This window comes from Mandrillus leucophaeus, unplaced genomic scaffold (genome assembly GCF_000951045.1).
Source record: "Mandrillus leucophaeus isolate KB7577 unplaced genomic scaffold, Mleu.le_1.0 Scaffold23, whole genome shotgun sequence".
NCBI lineage: Eukaryota > Metazoa > Chordata > Mammalia > Primates > Cercopithecidae > Mandrillus > Mandrillus leucophaeus.
In genome coordinates, this window is record NW_012102365.1 from 2,933,553 (window position 1) to 2,940,228 (window position 6,676).

The following is a 6,676-nucleotide window of genomic DNA, read 5'->3' on the forward strand; positions in this document are numbered from 1 at the left end:
AGTCTCGTTCTGTCACCCAGGCTAGAGTGCAGTGGCGCCATCTCAGCTCACTGTAAGCTCCGCCTCCTGGCTTCACGTCATTCTCCTGCCTCAGCCTCCCGAGTGGCTGGGACTATAGGCGCTTGCCACCACACCCGACTAATTTTTTCTATTTTTAGTAGAGACGGGGTTTCACTGTGTTCAGCAGGATGGTCTCAATCTCCTGACCTTGTGATCCGCCCGCCTCGGCCTCCCAAAGTGCTGGGATTACAGATGTGAGCCACCATGCCTGGCCCCCCCAATTTTTTTTTTTAAGACAGAGTCCTGCTCATCAGCCAGGCTGGAGTGAAGTGGTGCAGTCTCAGCTGACTGCAACCTCTGTCTCTGGGTTCAAGTGATCCTCCCACTTCAGCCTCCTGAGTAGCTAGGACTAGAGGCACCATGTATTTTTTGTAAAGGTGGGGTTTTGCCATGTTGCTCAAGCTGGTCTCAAACTCCTGGCCTCAAGTGATCTGTCCACCTCGGTCTCCCAAAGAGCTGGGATTACAGGCGTGAAGCACCATGCTCAGCCAAGAAAACTTCTTAAATTAAGACATGGAAATTATACATAATAAAGAAAAGCTGGATAAATTTGACCATAGAAATTTGAAAACTGTTTACATTAAAAGACACTGTAAAACATGAAAGCCAGGTGCAGTGGCTCACACCTGTAATCCCAGCACTTTGGGAGGCTGAGGCAGGCAGATCAATTGAGCCCAGGAGTTCAAAACCAGCCTGGGCAACATAGCAAGACTCCATCTCTACTAAAAATACAAAAATGGCCAGGAGGGATGAGGCTCACACCTGTAATCCCAGCACTTTGGGAGGATGAGGCGGGCAGGTCGCTTGAACTCAGGGGTTCGAGACCAACTTGGACAACATATCGAGACCCCGTCTCTACTAAAAATACAAAAACTAGCCTGGTGTGGTGGAGCATGCCTGTAATCCCAGCTACCTAAGAGGCTGAGACATGAGAATCACTTGAGCCCAGGAGGCAGAGGTTGCACTGAGCCAAGATTTTGCCACTGCACACCAGCCTGGGTGACAGAGGGGGACTCTGTCTCAAAAAACAAACAGTCTGGGCACGGTGGCTCATGCCTGTATGCCAGCACTTTGGGAGGCCAAGGCATGTGGATCATCTGAGGTCAGGAGTTAAAGACCAGCACAGCCAACGTGGTGAAACTCTACTAAAATACAAAAAATTAGCTGGGTGTGGTGGCAGGCCCCTGTAATCCCAGCTATTCAGCAGGCTGAGGCAGGAGAATCACTTGAATCCTAGAGGTGGAAGACTCCGGGAGATCGCGCCTTTGCACTCCAGCCTGGGCAACAAGAGCTAAACTCCATCTAAAAAAAACCCAAAACACAAAAACTGATGAAGAGTCACAAAACAGGAGAAGATATTTGCAACACATGCAACAAAGAATTTTCAGGCATTATATAATATAAATTTTATAAGTCAACTGAAGAAAAACCCAATAGAAAAATGAGTCAAGAAAGAAATAGGCAATTCACAGAAGGAAAAGCCCAAATGACCAAGAAATATAAAAATATAGTCAACATTTCAGGAAATCAGGAGCCTAAGTTAAAACAATCACCACCCACCTGAATGGAAGAAATTCAAGTCTGGCAATTCCAAATACTGGAGAGCATACAGAGCAATGGAAACTCTTACTACCCTGCCAAAAGGCAGTGCAACTGCCACTACTGTTTTGGAAGTTACTTTCATAATAAATGCTTGCCAGATGACATGCCAATTAAAAGAAAAATAAAATAATAAAAAATAATAATTGTATAATAAAGTTGAAAATGTGCACATTTTTCATAGGTATTTACCAAAAATATTAAACACAGAAATAAGGAAACAGACATTTGTATGGTTCTTCAGTGTGATCCTGTACATATATTAAAATGAAAAGAGCTGCATATAATAACAAGGATAATAAACATAATGCGGCCGGGCACGGTGGCTCACACTTGTAATCTCAGTACTTTGGGAGGCCGAGGCAGGCAGATCACAAGGGCAGGAGTTCGAGACCAGCCTGTTCTATATGGTAAAACCCCGTCTCTACTTTTTAAAACAAAAATTAGCCAGGCATGGTGGCACACTCCTGTAGTTCCAGCTACTCAGGAGACTGAGGCAGGAGAATCGCTTGAACCCAGGAGGTAGCGGTTGCAGTGAGCCAAGACGGTGCCCCTGCAATCCAACCTGGACAACAGAGTGAGATTCCATTTTAAATAAATAAATAAATATAAATAAACATAATGCGATACTAAAAAAGTATATTGCAGAGGATAAATTATACTTTTTGATACAAGTTCATGTATTTGAGACAAGCTCATGGACTTCAGGCTGGAGTGCAGTGGCATGATCTCGGTTCACTACAACCTCCACCTCCTGGGCTCAAGGCATCCTCCCACCTCAGCCTCCTGAGTAGCAAAGACCACAGGCGCACACCACTGAGATGGAGTTTCACTCTATCGCCCAGGCTGGAGTGCAGTGGCATAATCTCGGCTCACCGCAACCTCCGCCTCCCGGGTTCAAGCGATTCTCCTGCCTCAGCCTCCCAAGTAGCTAGGGTTACGGTCATGCACCACCACACCTGGCTAATTTTGTATTTTTAGTAGAGATGGGGTTTCTCCATGTTGGTCACGCTGGTCTCAAACTCCCAACCTCAGGTGATCTGCCCGCCTCGGCCTAAAAGTGCTGGGATTATAGGCATGAGCCACTGTGCCTGGCCAGATAACATTTCTTAACACATTATTATGTTGGAGAATGCAATACACATGCATCCATATATAAAGACAAATTCAGGATATGATTACCTCTGAGAAAGGGGGTGGAATGAGTGTGAATACACAGGAGGCTTCTTTTTTTTTTGAGACGGAGTCTCGCTCTGTCTCCCAGGCTGGAGTACAGTGGCGCGATCTCGGCTCACTGCAAGCTCCACCTCCCTGGTTCGTGCCATTCTCCTGCCTCAGCTTCCCGAGTAGCTGGGACTACAGGTGCCCGTCACCATGCCCGGCTAATTTTTTTTTTGTATTTTTAGTAGAGACGGGGTTTCACCCTGTTAGCCAGGATGGTCTCGATCTCCTGACCTCGTGATCCACCCGCCCTGGCCTCCCAAAGTGCTGGGATTACAGGCGTGAGCCACCGCGCCCGGCCAGGAGGCTATTATTATATCTGTAATATTTAACACTGCAGTGGATACACAACTGTTTTGTAATATTATTCTACAGATTATATTTATCTTGTATTCTATAAGATAAATACATAAGCCTGAGATTGGCAAAGAGAATGTGGAGAATGAGAAAGTGAAAAGTCCAGGAATATGCCACATCGTCTATCAGGTTTGCCATTAAGTTGTAGTAGTTAAGAAGGGGTGGTATAGACAATACCAAGGACAGACAATAGTGCAAAAGAACAGAATAGAGAAAGAGTCACGGGAGGAAGGGGACTGCTCTAAAACCAGAGGTCTCTGAGAGCCCAAAAGTTACTTAGGCAGCAAGTTCCCAGGGAGACTCCTGGGGATGGACGGCCCCGAATCTTCTCTTCCTCCTCACCACAACCTCAGCTTCTCTCTTGGGCTCTCTCTCCCTCTCTCTCACATCTTTCCTCAAACTCTGGGAGTTTAAATCTCACCTCTGCCACTTCACAACGGTGTCACCTTGGACAAGTCCCTGGGCCTCCCTGAGCCTCAGAGTCTTCATCTGTGAAGCACCGCCATCCTCACAATGGGATTAGGCCAGCAAAGGACAACGCCTGGCCACTATCATTCTCGTCTCTCTTCTCCTCTCCTCTTCCTCTTCCTCTCCCTCATCCTTTCCCTCCCTTGCTCAGGGCTGAGTCCTGCTGGCCCTCCCTCTTCAGCTCGGGAGCAAAGCAAGAACTGCTCCGCTCCCTATCTTGTAAGAAAGGTCGCCTTGGCATGCACTGTATCCTGAGAGGAAGCCTCAGAGATGCAGCCAGGCCTCGCGGGGGAGGCCTGACAGGGAGAACAATCCAGACCAGGAAATTCAAAGGAAGAGAGGTCCCTAGAGGTTTAGGGCAGCAGAGGACTTAAGTTGGAAGAAGCCTAATTTAGGCCACTGGCTTTGCCTGGGCAGGGGAGGGCCTGGGAAAGCCCACAGAGCCTGGGCACTCTTTATAGACTAGAAAGCTATGACATTGGTATGAAATGTAACTGTCATAACCAACTAACTCAGTGGTTAAAAGAAAGGTCTCCAGCCGGGCGCAGTGGTGTACTCCCGTAGTCCAAGCATTTTGGGAGGCCAGGGCGGGTGGACCACTTGAGCCCAGGAGTTTGAGACTAGCCTGGGCAACATAGTGAGACCTCATCTCTACAAAAAGAAAAAAGAAAAAAAAGAGAGAGAGAGAGAGACAGAGAGAGAGAGAGGTCTTCTAGAGTAACTCAGGCTTCCTCCAAGAGGGAGACAGGGTGGTTGGAGAACAAGGATAGGAGAGTATATTTTCTCTATGTACTTTTTTATATCTATTGAACTTTTAACTTGCTAATTTGTTACCTCTCATTTTTTTTTTTTTTAATTAAAAAAAAGAAGCACGAGGCCAGGTGCGGCGGCTCATGCCTGCTGCAATCCCAGCACTCTGAGAGGCCAAGGCAAGAAGATTGCTTGAGTTCAGGAGTTGAAAACCAGCCGAGGCAACATGACGAAACCCTGTCTCTACAAAAAAATATAAAAATTAGCTGGTCATGGTGGTGCGTGCCTGTGGTCACAGTTACTCATGAAGGGACTGAGGCCGGAGGATCATTTGAGCCTGGAATGTCCAGGCTGCCGTGAGCTGAGATCGTGCCGCCGCTGCCCTCCAACCTAGATGACAGAGTAAGATTGTGTCTCAGTAAATAAATAGTAAAACATTTAAAAAAAAGAAAGGTGGACTCTGGGACCAGACTCACCTAAGTTTAAATCTCATTACAGCCTCTTAGCTGTGGTGCATTAGGCAAGTTTCTTAACCTCTCTGAGCCTATTTCCATAGCTGTAAAATGAAGATAATAATACCTACTTCATAAAGGTTTTACACAACTGCATAAGATAATACTTACGGCCAAGCACGGTGGCTCACGCCTGTAATCCTAGCACTTTGGGATACTGAGGCGGGCAGATCACCTGAAGTCAGGAGTTCGAGACCAGCCTAACCAACATGGAGAAACCTCATCTCTGCAAAAATACAAAATTAGCTGGGCATGGTGGCACGTGCCTGTAATCCCAGCTACTTGGAAGTCTGAGGCAGGAGAATCGCTTGAACCTGGGAGGCGGAGGTTGCAGTGAGCCAAGATCGCACCATTGCACTCCGGCCTGGGCAATGAAAGCAAAACTCCGGTCTCAAAAAAAAAAAAAAAAAAAAAAAAAAAATGCTTGTAAAAGCCTTGAGCATGGTGTTTGGCTCCCAGGAGGCATGTAGTAAATGCTGGTAGCTGGGGGTTTTTTTGTTCTTATTTTTGTTTTTGTTTTTGTTTTTGAGACAGAGTCTCCCTCTGTGCCCAGGCTGGAGTACAGTGCTGGGATCTCAGCTCACTGAAACCTCCGCCTCCTGGGTTGAAGTGATTCTCCTGCCTCAACCTCCTGGGTTGGGGTGTGCGTCTGTCCGTGTGGTTGTGCATGTTGTGTGTCTGTAAGGATGTTTTCTCCTGGGTTAGGATCTGCATCACGTGAAGCAATATTGTCCGTTGGTGCCGTTTGTGTATGTGTATAGGGAGGGTCATGGGTTGTATCTGTGGATGATGAGGGTCTGTTGTGTGTGGTGAAGGGGTTCTGCGGGTGACGCAGATGTGTTTTGTGTGGTGAGTGAGGGGTGCCGCGTCTGTTGGTGAATGTGTGTAAATGACCCTGAGGGGTGGGAGGCTTGTGCTGTGTCTGTGGGCAACAAAGACGGGCCATGTGTCGAGGGGGTGCCAACAGGAGGGAAACCAGACATTATCTAGCTCTGCGGACCCTTCCAGAATCTGAGCAGTCTTGAGGATTCTTCAGGGCAGCTAGACAAAGCGGCCGAAACTGAGTCCTTCCCTTAGATCACCAGCCTCTTACCTGAGAGACAGCAGGGATGGTGGTCCAGGCGGTGACAAAGAGGCTGAAGCAGATGGGGGGGCCCTGAGAGCATGTTTCCTGGATGGCTTCTCGGGGAGCTCCTGGATGACTTCTCAGGGAGCTCCTGGATGACTTCTCAGGGAGCTCAGGAAGCAGGTAATGAGAGGAGAGGAGGCAGAGGACGGGCCCAGACGCAGGTGTGTGACTCACTCTGCTCTACCCTCCAATGAGCAGCAGCAGGACGAAGGATTAGGAAAGGCCTGCCCCCGGACTCTGCTGGGTGGGCAGGGCAGCTGAGACCAGGAAGCCAGCTCCTGGGGTGCGGCCCCAACACCAAAGTTACTGGGAATACCCACATCCAGCCAGGAACACCAGCTCATCCCACAGTACTGGGCTGGACCCCTCTGATGCTGCGCCCCTCTGGGAGGAAGGGCTGGGCTTGGGCTGGTAGAGGAGAGAGGAACTGGGTCCTTTGACTGAGGGGGAGATGAGCCCTGACCTAGAGAAAGTCCCTGCCCTGCCCTCAGGAGCCGCCAGCCTGGGGGAGATGGGGACACAGCCCTGTCCTCAGGAGTCCCCAGCCTGGGGGAGATGGGGACACAGCCCTGTCCTCAGG

The 6,676-nt window shown here is 48.7% G+C and overlaps 1 protein-coding gene across 2 annotated transcripts in view; it reads right to left on the reverse strand.

Moving 5' to 3' along the window:
- Nucleotides 1–6,298, reverse strand: part of PTAFR (platelet-activating factor receptor) — a 65,325-nt gene extending 59,027 nt beyond the window's left edge. The window contains exon 1 of one of the 2 annotated variants that reach the window (XM_011981722.1): nucleotides 6,061–6,298. The gene's annotated coding sequence lies outside the window, so the exon portion shown is untranslated. The remainder of the gene's footprint in view (nucleotides 1–6,060) is intronic. The other variant, XM_011981723.1, reaches the window with a different exon arrangement.
- Nucleotides 6,299–6,676: the final 378 nt, after the last annotated feature.